The sequence below is a fragment of the Silene latifolia genome, chromosome X (assembly GCF_048544455.1).
Source record: "Silene latifolia isolate original U9 population chromosome X, ASM4854445v1, whole genome shotgun sequence".
In the NCBI taxonomy this organism is placed as follows: domain Eukaryota; kingdom Viridiplantae; phylum Streptophyta; class Magnoliopsida; order Caryophyllales; family Caryophyllaceae; genus Silene; species Silene latifolia.
In genome coordinates, this window is record NC_133537.1 from 240682812 (window position 1) to 240695038 (window position 12227).

A 12227-nucleotide genomic window follows, 5' to 3' on the forward strand; every position below is an offset into this window, starting at 1 on the left:
TGCTTGGATGGAGACAACTCTCCCAATTTCTTTTCTTGGCCAATGAGGCCATCATCTTCTTCCTTGGTTGATTTTGATGAGCTTTGCAAGCTCTCCTTGTCACAATTCACTTGCTCTTTGAATGGAGCATCTTCAACTTTCTTCCTCCATTGGAGTTCCGATTTCTTCTTCTCATCTTTTCGGCTATAATGATCAATCATGAAACATGGCTCATGCAAACGAGGAGCTCTCATGGTTTTGTCAAGATTAAAAGTTATGCTTTCATCTCCCACTTCTAGAGTGAGCTCTCCATGTTTCACATCAATCACCGCACCGCTGTGTGTGTAGGAAAGGTCTTCCTAAGATGATTGGAATGTTGGAATCTTCCTCCATGTCAACAATGACAAAGTCCACCGGGATGAAAAACTTCCCAATTCGCACGGGGACATCTTCCCATATCCCTAGCGGTGTCTTCGTCGATCTATCGGCCATTTGAAGAGTGATATTGGTACATTTAAGCTCTCCCATTCCCAACCTTTTACTTACCGAGTACGGCATGACACTCACACTAGCCCCTAGATCACATAAGGCTTTGTTGATCGTTGTGTCGCCAATGGTACACGGTATTGAGAAGCTTCCCGGATCCTTTAATTTTGGAGGTGAACTCCTTGAAGTATGGCACTACTCACCTTGGTGAAGGCGATAGTCTCAAGTTTCCGGATTGACTTCTTCTTTGTGAGGATATCTTTCATGTACTTTGCATAGGCCGGAACGTGATTGATTAATTCCGTGAAAGGAATTGAGACTTCTAAGTTCTTCACAATCTCCATGAACTTCCCAAGTTGATCATCAAATTTAGGCTTGGCTTGACGACTTGGAAAAGGAAGTCTAATCACAATGGGCTCCTTTTCTTTGGCTTTGTCTTCATTTTTCTTTGAACTTTCTCCTTTTGATGATTCCCCTTCTTTGGGACCTTGCACCACAACTTCATTCTCACTAGCTCTCACAACTTCATCCTCAACTTGCTCCTTCGGTGCTTCATACCTTGTACCACTTCTCAAGTGAATGGCACTAACCGTTTCATGTCTAGGGGGTTACTTTGAGGTGGTAATTGCCCCTTTTGTCTTTGTGAGCTAGAAGATGCTAGTTGAGTTAATTGTGTTTCCAACATCTTGGTGTGAGCTAGAATGTTGTTGATGGTGGTGTCTTTTGCTTGGCTATCTTTTTGCATTTGGGTGAAAAATTCTTGTTGATTCTTTTGCATTTGGAGGACCGCTTTTTGGACATCAAAACTTTGGTCATTGTGGTGATTGTATGGATTTTGATTTTGGTAACCTTGGTTTTGATTGTAAAAGGGTCTTTGATTTTGATTTCTCATGGGTGGTGGAGTGTATGTTGTTTGAGGGTTTTGAACATTTTGGCTTTTGTATGAGAGATTTGGATGGAACTTGGTGTTTTCATTGTAAAAATTTGAATAAGGGGTACCACTTTTGTAAGCTTGGAAAGCATTGACTTGCTCGGTTGTTCCCTACATTCACTTGAGTCATGACCCAAGGTTCCACAATTCTCACATATCCCGCTTGGGATTGATGAGGATGCCGTCATGGCATTGACATGATGCTTTGATGATTTTGAGTTTTCCTCAAGTCTAGCCATAGCTTGTTCAAACTTCAAGTTGATTGTGTCAATGTGAGCACTAAGTTGAGCACCCAATTGAGTAACGGTGTCCACTTCATACTTTCCTCCTCTAGTAGCCTTGCGAGGCCTACTATATTGCGAATTATGGACCGCCATTTCCTCAATCTTGTTCCATGTTTGATTGTCATCAACTTCGGTGAACATTCCATTTGATCCCATATTGAGAATGTTCCTTGAATCTTCATATAAACCATTCCAAAATTGTTGCACTAAAAACCATTCGCTAAGTCCATGGTGAGGACATGAGCGACAAATACCTTTGAACCGCTCCCAAGCTTCATACAAAGATTCTTCATCCCTTTGCTTAAAACCCGTAATTTGAGCTCTTAGCATATTGGTCTTTTCAGGTGGGTAGAATTTTTTGTAGAAAGCTAGAGCTAGCTTCTTCCAAGAATCTATTCCAAGGGTGGCCTTATCAAGGCCCTTCAACCATTGCTGTGCGGTGCCGATTAACGAAAAAGGAAATAAGACCCATCTTATTTGGTCTTGAGTCACGCCCGTTTGAGAGATAGCTTCACAATAATCACAAAATGTTTCCATATGAGAATGAGGGTCCTCACTAGGCATTCCCCCGAATTGGCTCCTCTCAACTAGTTGAATGAAGGCGGACTTGGCAATAAAGTTTCCGGTAAGATGTTGTGGGGTAGGAGTACCATTTGGTAAATCCTCCTCGGTGGGTATAGAGTGTGACGAGAATTTAGGCATTGTAGGTGGATTTTGTGTGGTATTGTTTAATGGGTTCTCTTCTCCTTCTATTGCGAAAGGATTGACAAACTCACTAGTGGGTTGAACAACTTCACCAACACCTCCCAAATTCCTCCTAACAAGTCTCCTATTATTCGTCAAGGTTCTTTCGATTTCACGGTCAAAAGGTAACAAATCTCTTTGTAACCTTCTAGACATGCAAAATATCAAACAACTCAAAAACAATTAGAACAAACCTTGAGGAGTTTTACTTCCCCAAGGTGAAAAAGACACAACTAAAAACAATAAAAGAAATCTTAAATCAATTAAACACCGTCCCCAAGAACGGCGCCATTTTTGATCGGAGCCATTTGGTGTTCACAATTAAGCATATGTGGTCGTTGGTCAATGGTCGATACAAAACACAATTTATACTTCACAAACAACTCTACAATTAGTAAAGAGGTAAGTAAAGGTCGGATCCCAAGGGACGGGTATTGAAATGAAGATTCTATTGTAACTAGTGGTGTCTAGGGGTGTCACAAATTGGGTTGATGTAGAAGGTTACTAAACTAAAATAGCAATGAAAATAAACTAACAAGATAAATAAAATAAGGGGTGTAAACAATTGATTAAAAGCACTAGGGTGTCATGGGTTCATAGGGGAATCATGGGATATGATCATACAAACATGTTCTCAAATTATAAGCAAGCAATTATTGTTGTGATGGATTGAGTTGGGTTATATCTTACAATCCTAGGAAAGTTTGGGTCCCGAGCGAATCTCTTGGATTTTACAACACCTACAAGTCGACTTAATCTTCCCTACTTAACACATGCATGGTCTAACAAGACTCGAGTTGGGTTATGTCTTACAAGTCAAGTTGAAAGGATAGAAGATGATAGTAAATGCAAGGATTCATAGGCTTAGCATTTCATCAAATATAACATGTGCATGTATTAAGATCAAAACAAGCAAGCAAATAAGATATGAAAGCATATTAATTTAAGTATGAATCATTCCCCATGTTGGTTTCCCCTAATCACCCATTAAACCCTAGCTAAGAGACTACTCACTCATTATCATATTGATCATGATAGAAAGGTTGTCAATCATACTAACATAATGAAACATGATGAATAAATGAAAGTAATTAGCAATAATTAAAAAGGTATTAAGAGATTATACCTACTAATGATTCCAATAATAAAGCAAGAATAATAGAAGTACTTGAATCCTAGATTGAGAGGTTGTCAATCTCCCAATAATAACCCAAATAATCTTCAATTACCCAAAATAAAGTAAGAACAAGAGAGAGATTAAAGAACTAAAACTTGGATTAAAACTTGATTAATATTTGATTACAATATTGAAGAGAGATTTGATTGATATTAACTACACTAATTATTGATAAGAAGAACATGCTCCTCTAATTAGACTAATGGGGTATTTATAGTGAAAATTAGGGAGGATGCATTAGGGTTAACTAAGGGCTAAACTAGTAATTACACTTTTTAAGTTGAGCAAGGAGCCTCCGGGATTATCCGAGAGAAGGGCTTCTCTTATCGATGCTTGAGGAATGAAAACATGCTGTGCTGCGATCCGTGCGGATGGGAGTCGGGACGGCCGGATCTGGGCTGAGGAATCCGAGCGGATTCTTGGGCAAGACGCTCGGATTGGCGAGGGGGAATCCGAGCGGATTCCTTTGGGGACCTTCGGATTGGGACGGACGGACGGATTCTCTACAATCCGTTCGGATTGTAGTTCAGCAACTTTCCTTCTTCTTTTTCTTCCCTTTTCTTCATGAATTCCTTGGGGATTTCCTTGGGGACTCAAGGATCCTTTTCTCAACAATGCTCTTCTACTATGTTATGTACAAAGGCCTTCTAGTCTTGTCTCTCCTTGATGCTTGGTCATTGAATATGATCAATTTAGCCTTGTTTTGCCATGAAAATGCAAGATTCTTACTCCTTTCCTACCAAGGGATCAAAATCTCAAAGAATATGCAAAACAAAGAACTAAAGATAAGAAATGACCCAAATAGGCACTAAAAAGCATAGAAACAATGGTAATTCGGGGGCTAAATATGCGCCAATTATGGTCACATCAGTTATCACACTAATTTGTGGAGGACACAAGCTCCAACAAACTCCCACTTGTCCTCACAAGTGTATGTGCGATAACCGATTCTCATATCCTAAAATTTCTCCCACTCAATGTAAAACAATTTGCAAATCCGTATTCACAAAGGTCGTATTTTACAAGCGATCATCATCAAGAGTGGTTTCCCCGACTAGAGAGTAACTTAACTGATAAACGAATCATCATTCGAGCATGGCCATGCATTTCAGTTACAACTCCTCGAGTGGCCCTGAGAAATAACTATACCTGATAAGGGTTGGATATTTTCCTCAACTCGAATCCTGCAGATGTAAGCACAGTATGAAATGACCCTGAAAAAATCTACTTACCCTCCAGTTACGGCAGACCGTGAGAAAGAAACCAAAGTCACCCAAAAACTGCCTTAATCTCAAGAGACAGTCAATAGTCAAAAGAATCGACTCTAGGAACACAATGGATGTCCTATCCACGACCTGGCACCGAATGTTTTTAAACATTTAGGACTCCATTACGTTGTCACAAAAAGTTGTCCTACGAGGTATTGTTATAATCTCACATCTGTGATCGATCAGTCAACCGTTTGACTTATGGCTCGTTGAACCCACCATCAATCGACTGCACAATATAATAGCCGGAGTTATCAGCTCACATTGGCGATTACGGACCAAAACAAATATAATGTAATTGATTCACTTTGTGGCGTTCAATGTTGTCAAGACAATCCACATGAAAAACAAAATATTATAAAAACGATGAAGTTATAAATAGTTTATGAAAAAGATAACGTATCGAATTCATAATCAACTACTATAACTCAGGTACACGTTTAATTCTCATGGAAATAACGTGCCCTTCATGCTTATCATATTTCAATGGCTCAGTAGTATAATCTGCTATAACTTCCTGTTTGGAACTATTCCAGCTGACCGTAGCACCATTAAGAGTAACAACGAATCTAGACTGAGATTTCTAATCATCTCGATCCGTTTGGAAGCTAGCATCTCACAGAAACCGATTGCGCATAGCTTAGTATCTCCTCCATAAGGCAATACCCTATCCTTACTCCTCCGTAGGTACTTGAGGATATTTTTAACAGCTATCCAATGTGTTTCACCTGGATTCTTTTGGTACCGACTCATCATACTCAATGCATATGCCACGTCTGGACGTGTGCATATCATGGCATATATGATTGATCCTATTGCAGATGCATAAGGAACACGACTCATGCGCTCAATCCCTTCAGGCGTCGTGGGTGATCGAGACTTGCTCAACCGCATCCCACGTCATTGGAAAGTTCCCCTTCTTGGAGTTGGTCATGCTGAACCTCTCAAGAATCTTATCCAAATAAGACTCCTGACTAAGTGATAACATCCGTCGTGATCTATCTCGGTAGATACGGATTCCCAAAATGCGTTGTGCCTCAGCCAGATCTTTCATCTGGAAATAGTTCTTCAACCATCCTTTAACCGAAGATAGGAGAGGAATGTCATTCCCAATCAAGAGTATGTCATCGACATACATTATCAAGAATACAATCTTACTCCCACTCGACTTGGTATATAAGCATGGTTCCTCGACCGATCGAGTAAAACCATACTCTTTTATCACCTGGTCGAAACGATGATTCCAACTCCGAGAAGCTTGCTTAAGTCCATAAATGGAACGCTTAAGCTTGCATACTTTCTTAGGATGTTCAGGATCTATGAAACCTTCGGGTTGCACCATGTACAACTCTTCCTCCAAATAACCGTTTAAGAAGGCGGTTTTTACATCCATTTGCCAAATTTCATACTCATGAAAGGCGGCAATCGCTAAGATTGTCCGAATGGAACGTAGCATGACTACAGGTGCAAAAATCTCATCATAATGCAATCCGTGCACTTGAGTGAAACCTTTTGCCACTAGTCGTGCCTTATAGGTATCTGGTTGCGCGTCTACAGAACGCTTTATTTTGTAAAGCCATTTGCACTGTAGAGGTTTTACTTTATTAGGTAAATCAACTAGATTCCATACGTTATTCTCATACATGGAGTCCATCTCGGATTGCATGGCTTCGAGCCATAGCTTTGAGTCAGAACAGGTCATGGCACCTTTATAGGTAGCGGGTTTATTACTCTCCAGGAGTAAAACGTCATTCTACTCGACCATACCAATGTATCTGTCCGGAGGATTAGAGACTCTACCCGACCTCCTAGGTTCCTCAGGAATATTAACCGTATCATCAGTTCGAGGAACAACTTCCTCTATCTGTTCCTCGGTTGTTGGTTTTGGAACCTCCGACAGCTCGAAGGTTCTATTACTTGTCTTGTTCTCGAGAAATTCTTTCTCTAAGAACGTCGCACTAGCCGCAACAAAAACTTGATGTTCGGTAGGCGAATAGAAGTAATGACCAAATGTTCCTTTTGGATAACCTATAAAGTATGTCTTGACCGATCGTAGGCCGAGCTTATCCTCGTGTCTCCACTTGACATAAGCCTCGCAGCCCCAAACCCGAATAAAGGATAAGTTAGGACCGTGCCCCTCCACATTTCATATGGAGTCTTGTCGACAGCTTAAGTCGGACTTCGGTTAAATATAAGAGCAGCTGACAAAAGAGCATAACCCCATAATGAATCAGGCACTACCGTGTGACTCATCATGGATCGAACCATATCCAGTAAGGTTCGATTTGTCCGTCCGGACACACCATTTAATTGAGGTGTTCTAGGTGGAGTTAACTGTAGTACGATTCCACAGTCTTTAAGGTGTTGATCAAACTCATTTGAAAGATATTCGCCACCCCGATCTGAACAGAGTGCTTTAACCTTTCTACCCAGTTGGTTCTGAACCCTGTTCTGATATTCCTTGAATTTCTCAAAGGACTCACTTTTATGCTTCATTAAGTAGACATATCCGTATCTACTCAAATCGTCCGTGAAAGTGATAAAATATCTATAGCCATCTCTAGCGGTAATTAACATAGGTCCACAAACATCAGTATGTATGAGTCCTAATAGGTCACTAGCGCGCATTCCAACACCTTTGAAGGAAATTCGAGTCATATTGCCAATGAGACATGATTCACACGTGCCATATGTAGAAAATTCGAATGCGGGAATAGTCCCATTATCGACGAGTTTCTTTACGCGTTTCTTTTATGTGTCCCATTCGACAATGCCATAGATAGGTTTGATCTTTGTCACCAACCTTTAATTTCTTATTATTCATGTGTAATTCTTCCGTGTTTTGATCTAAGATGTAAATTCCATTCATGGAAACTGCTTTGCCATAAATCATTTCATAAAAAGAAAATACAGCTATTATCCTTTATTGAAAATGCAAAACCGTCTTTAGCAAGTACGGAAACTGAAATAATGTTCTTAGATAAACTGGGTACATAGTAACAGTTATAAAAATAACTCAAAACCACTAGGGAGTTGGATTACGTATGTTCCCTTCGAGACTGCAGAAACTCGTGCTCCATTCCCGACTCGCAGATCCACATCACCCTTTTTGAGAGGCATGATGTTCTTTAGGTCCTTCAAATAATTACACAGATGAGAACCACAACCAGTATCAAGTACCCAAGTTCCGAAACTTGCTTGGTTTATCTCAATCATATGAATATAAGATGACATACCAACAGGAACAACGCGACCTGCTTTTATGTCCTCACGGTACACGGGACAGTTCCTCCTCCAATGTCTAGTCTTGTGACAATGGTGGCACTCAATGTCACCGCCCTTGCTCTTTGTCTTGCCCTGTGAGCCACTAGTCTCACCAGGCCCACTCTTACCGTTTCCTGGCTTCTTGAACTTTGGCTTACCTATAGCTAGGTCGCCATGAGCCTTGCCCTTACCTTTACTTTAATTGGAAATCATGAGAACATCCTGCTTCATGCTCCCACTCAATTTCATATCCTTCTCGGTCTGTACAAGAAGGGAGTGTAGCTCATGAGGACTCTTTTTCAAGTCATTCATGTAGTAGTTCGCCCTGAAAAGGGCAAAACCATCATGAAGAGAATGAAGCATTCGGTCAATGACAATGCTCTCACTGATTTTGCAATTAAGTGCCTCCAATTTCTCGACATTCTCAATCATGTTAAGAATGTGTGGGCTAACCGGTTGGCCCTTTTGGAGTTTCGCATCAAAGAAGCATCATGTATGCTCATAAGTAACGATTCTCGGTGCCTTTGAGAATTCGTTAGTGAGCATGGTGAAAATCTTGTTTGCACCTTGGGCAATGAAGCGTCTCTACAAATTGGTTTCCATTGCAAAGATGAGTACGTTCTTTATCGCACTCGCTTCCATAACGAAATCGCTATAAGCGAGTGACTCGTTGACTCCTGCATTGGGGCCTGGGTTTACCGGTATTGGCTCAGTTAAGTACCTGAGCTTATCGTCAGCAATGGCAGCATTCCATAGTGCTGCCTCCCAGTCCGCAAAGTTGGACCCGTCATTTTTCAGACGTGTGAACTGATTCATGTTGTCCATAAAAACTTTCAGCCAGGACGCGCGATCAAGTGTGGCACTTGGCATTGGGATTTCGTTATTTCCAGCCATTTGTTGTAACAGTAAAAATAACGTGTTCTACATTGCGAAAAGAAAATTGAATAATAAGCCTATGCATCGATTTGATTTTTAAGTCTAATGCAATACTGTTATAACGCGAAGACTCATGCATTTATACAATTGACCTTCCTCAAGAATTATATAAATGATCCCAAGACTCAATTTTTGTAAATTGATAAGCCCACCTCTTGGCTAATTCTACCTTTAGAATTCTTGGTCGATAAATTTCTGTAAATTCTATCTTTAGTCCATTATAATCACGAGAAACTCTTCGGACTATAATGTTGAGATAAACTAAGTCAACACAAACTACTTACCCAACGTAGAAGGGGTCATATTATGCCTACCGACGAAGAAGGGATTCATAGTTGTTTGCCCTTATAAAGACTAATCTCAATTTCCGTTTTAGAGGAAGATCCCATCAACTTTATTTTAATTCATTTTAAGTGAACTAATATCTAGCATGCGTGAATGAATAAACTAAGGTGATGGCTCAATAAGTATGTGACATCTGTATGTCTATGAAAACTAACATACAATCTATATGAGTCAATTTTCATGCATTTTAGTAGTAGGTGGTTTGGTTTAGGCGGAATATGATGCATTAACTAGCATGTGAATGAAAAACAATAAGAATAGTAAAATGTAAAAACAATAATAGAGTCCTAGTGTGGCCTATCCTATCAAAATGAACATAAATACAAGTTTGGAATCCATCCTTGGACCCGAGAAGCTTGTCTTGATGTTCCATCTTGATCCATGTAGCGGGAGTGAGCTCCAACCTCCATCTTTAGTCTTCTTTGAAATTACAATAAATAAAATTACATAATAAACCTATTTATTACATTCTAATTTCAAAAACTCAAAACTAAAGAAATAAAAAAAGGAGATTCGAGATCTCATAATTACATAAAAATTATGTTTCCTTCATTACGAAAACATAATTTGACTAAGGCCACACTAAGTATTACAAATTACAACCGATTGCAAAAATACGTAAATTAAACCATTCAAACGATTCATTCAACTAAATAAAATGCATCAACTAAAAAAATTAAACATGCAAGACATAATTCTTTAATTATGTAGATTAATTTTATCCAAACCACCCATTTAAATTATCAAATTAAGTGACAATTCCTCAATTAATCACATTAATTTCAATCTTAATTCATATTAAACTTGTAATATGAATTTAATCAGTCAAAATTTTAAACTGCTTTAAAATGATTAGGTATCCATGAATTATGAACCGCTTCACAATAATTAATTGGCCACAACAAACCCAAAAAAAATTTTCTTTAAAATTTATCTCGGTAAAAACCGAAACAACCCAAAGAAAACGTTTCTCGATTTTACAGCTAAAACCGGAAAAAAAACAATTTTTTTAAATCATCCAAAGACGTGAACAGAATGAAGAAACCAAAAATTTTTTTTTTTTTTTTTTTTTTTTCTCTCGGCTGGATAGACAAAACAACAAAAACAACCCGTTTTTATTTCTTTCTTCTTGCGGTTTTTCTGTAAAAACCATAACAAAACAAATTTTTTTTATTCTGGCCACTGTGACTAGTAACCACGTGAACAGTAACAGGAAAAAAAAAATTCTTTTCTCGGATGCTTTTCAAATCGGCATAAACAAAAACAGCCGAAAAAAAACTTTAATCGGTTTTTCAGGAGAAACCGAAAGAAAAAAAATTTCACGGCTCAAAAAAAAATCCAGCCGATTACCTTTTCTTTTTTCGCAAACCCTAATTATTGTCTACAAACAATTTTATGAAAATCATCAAAATTAAAATTCGTGGCCTTGGCTCTGATATCACTCGTGGGATTTATCTGTATGCATCCCTTTAAATATAAGGACTATAACGAATTAATCATGATGAAAGCATGTCATAAAATAAATTGCATAAACAAAAAGGGTAAAGAGATGACGAAATAACCTTCGGTCCTAGCTAATTCGGCCTATGAACAATATCGCAATGATATTCTCCTATCAGTTGCACCCAAGATGCTCCGAGAAAAGCCCTTTGATTTTGCTAGAATCGATTCCTAAATTTTTGAAAAATTTTAGGTTATTTTTGTGTTTTTTCGGATGAGAGGAGGCAAGAAGCAGTGAAAAATTAGGTTATGATTATTAGGGTAGAACAATGAGCTCCCTCTTCCTCTTATTCTAACTGAAAAAGAGGAGTGAATGGGGAGATATTTTTACCCTCCTAATTTTCGGCCCAATGCTAACCGAAATAAGAGAGATCCATTTCTCTTTTTTCGGTTTTTCCAAAAATGTATAAAATGTGTTAAATTGTCATGAAGAAAAATTTCATTTGAAAATCCCCCTTTCTAATAGAAGGTAAAGCCGGCTTTAAGACAAAAGAAGTAAGATTATAAGTTCATAAACCTAAGAAGGAAGCGAGCCCGCAGACTCTACGTCTATGTATGTAGCTGGCTGGATCAGTAGTCTAAGTCACAAAATGAAGCAGAAGTAGGACCATGTCTGGGGCATTGAAAAGAAAGCCTCTATTCATGAAAAGCGAATAGCCAAGACAAGATGGGACTCATACATAAATACACAAGGAAGTCTTCGTTAAGAGTTCCCCATCTTATATTAAATGGAAAAGTCTAGATTATAAGAATCCTTTCCCATAAATAAGTAGCGGGTTTGAGAAAAGAGTTTTCTAGAAAAATTCATGGAATTAGAAGAGCTGATAAGTAGAGAGAGGGCTAAATCCTTCCTTTTTCAAAGGTTGTAAGGCAAGGCGCGACCCACAACAAAGGAAGGGGGAAAGCTTGCTTGCTGTAGCCCTGGGTTGGACAGAGGAAAGCTAAGTCAGTTTCCTGCTTCCTCTTCGAGCTATAAATAGCCTTGAGGACGGATTATAGGAGAAGGCGCCTCTTGTGACTACCTTCTGGAATCTTCGTATCGATAGCAATAGCTGTTTTTCCCGTTTGTCAGTCCCAAACTTCTAGCTCCCACCGGGTAAACCGATGGCCCAATGCAGGGTAGTAGGGCCGGCTCGCGATTTTCGGACAAAACGGCTTTTCCCTTGGCCAAATCACTAAGAAAATCGTCAAATGACGAAAAATAGCGGGTTTGTCTAGTGAGGATCGAACCCATGACCTCTTGGTTTGAGTACCCTCACTAATACCACTATGACACGTTCATCTTGTTGATATTAAATATAACCGATTACATT

The 12227-nt window shown here is 39.0% G+C and overlaps 1 non-coding gene across 1 annotated transcript; it reads left to right on the forward strand.

The window, feature by feature from the left end:
• The first annotated feature begins 1903 nt into the window (after nucleotides 1-1903).
• LOC141626036 (small nucleolar RNA R71) lies at nucleotides 1904-2010 on the forward strand. The gene has a single exon (XR_012535768.1). It is a non-coding gene; the product is annotated as a small nucleolar RNA R71 (small nucleolar RNA).
• Nucleotides 2011-12227: the final 10217 nt, after the last annotated feature.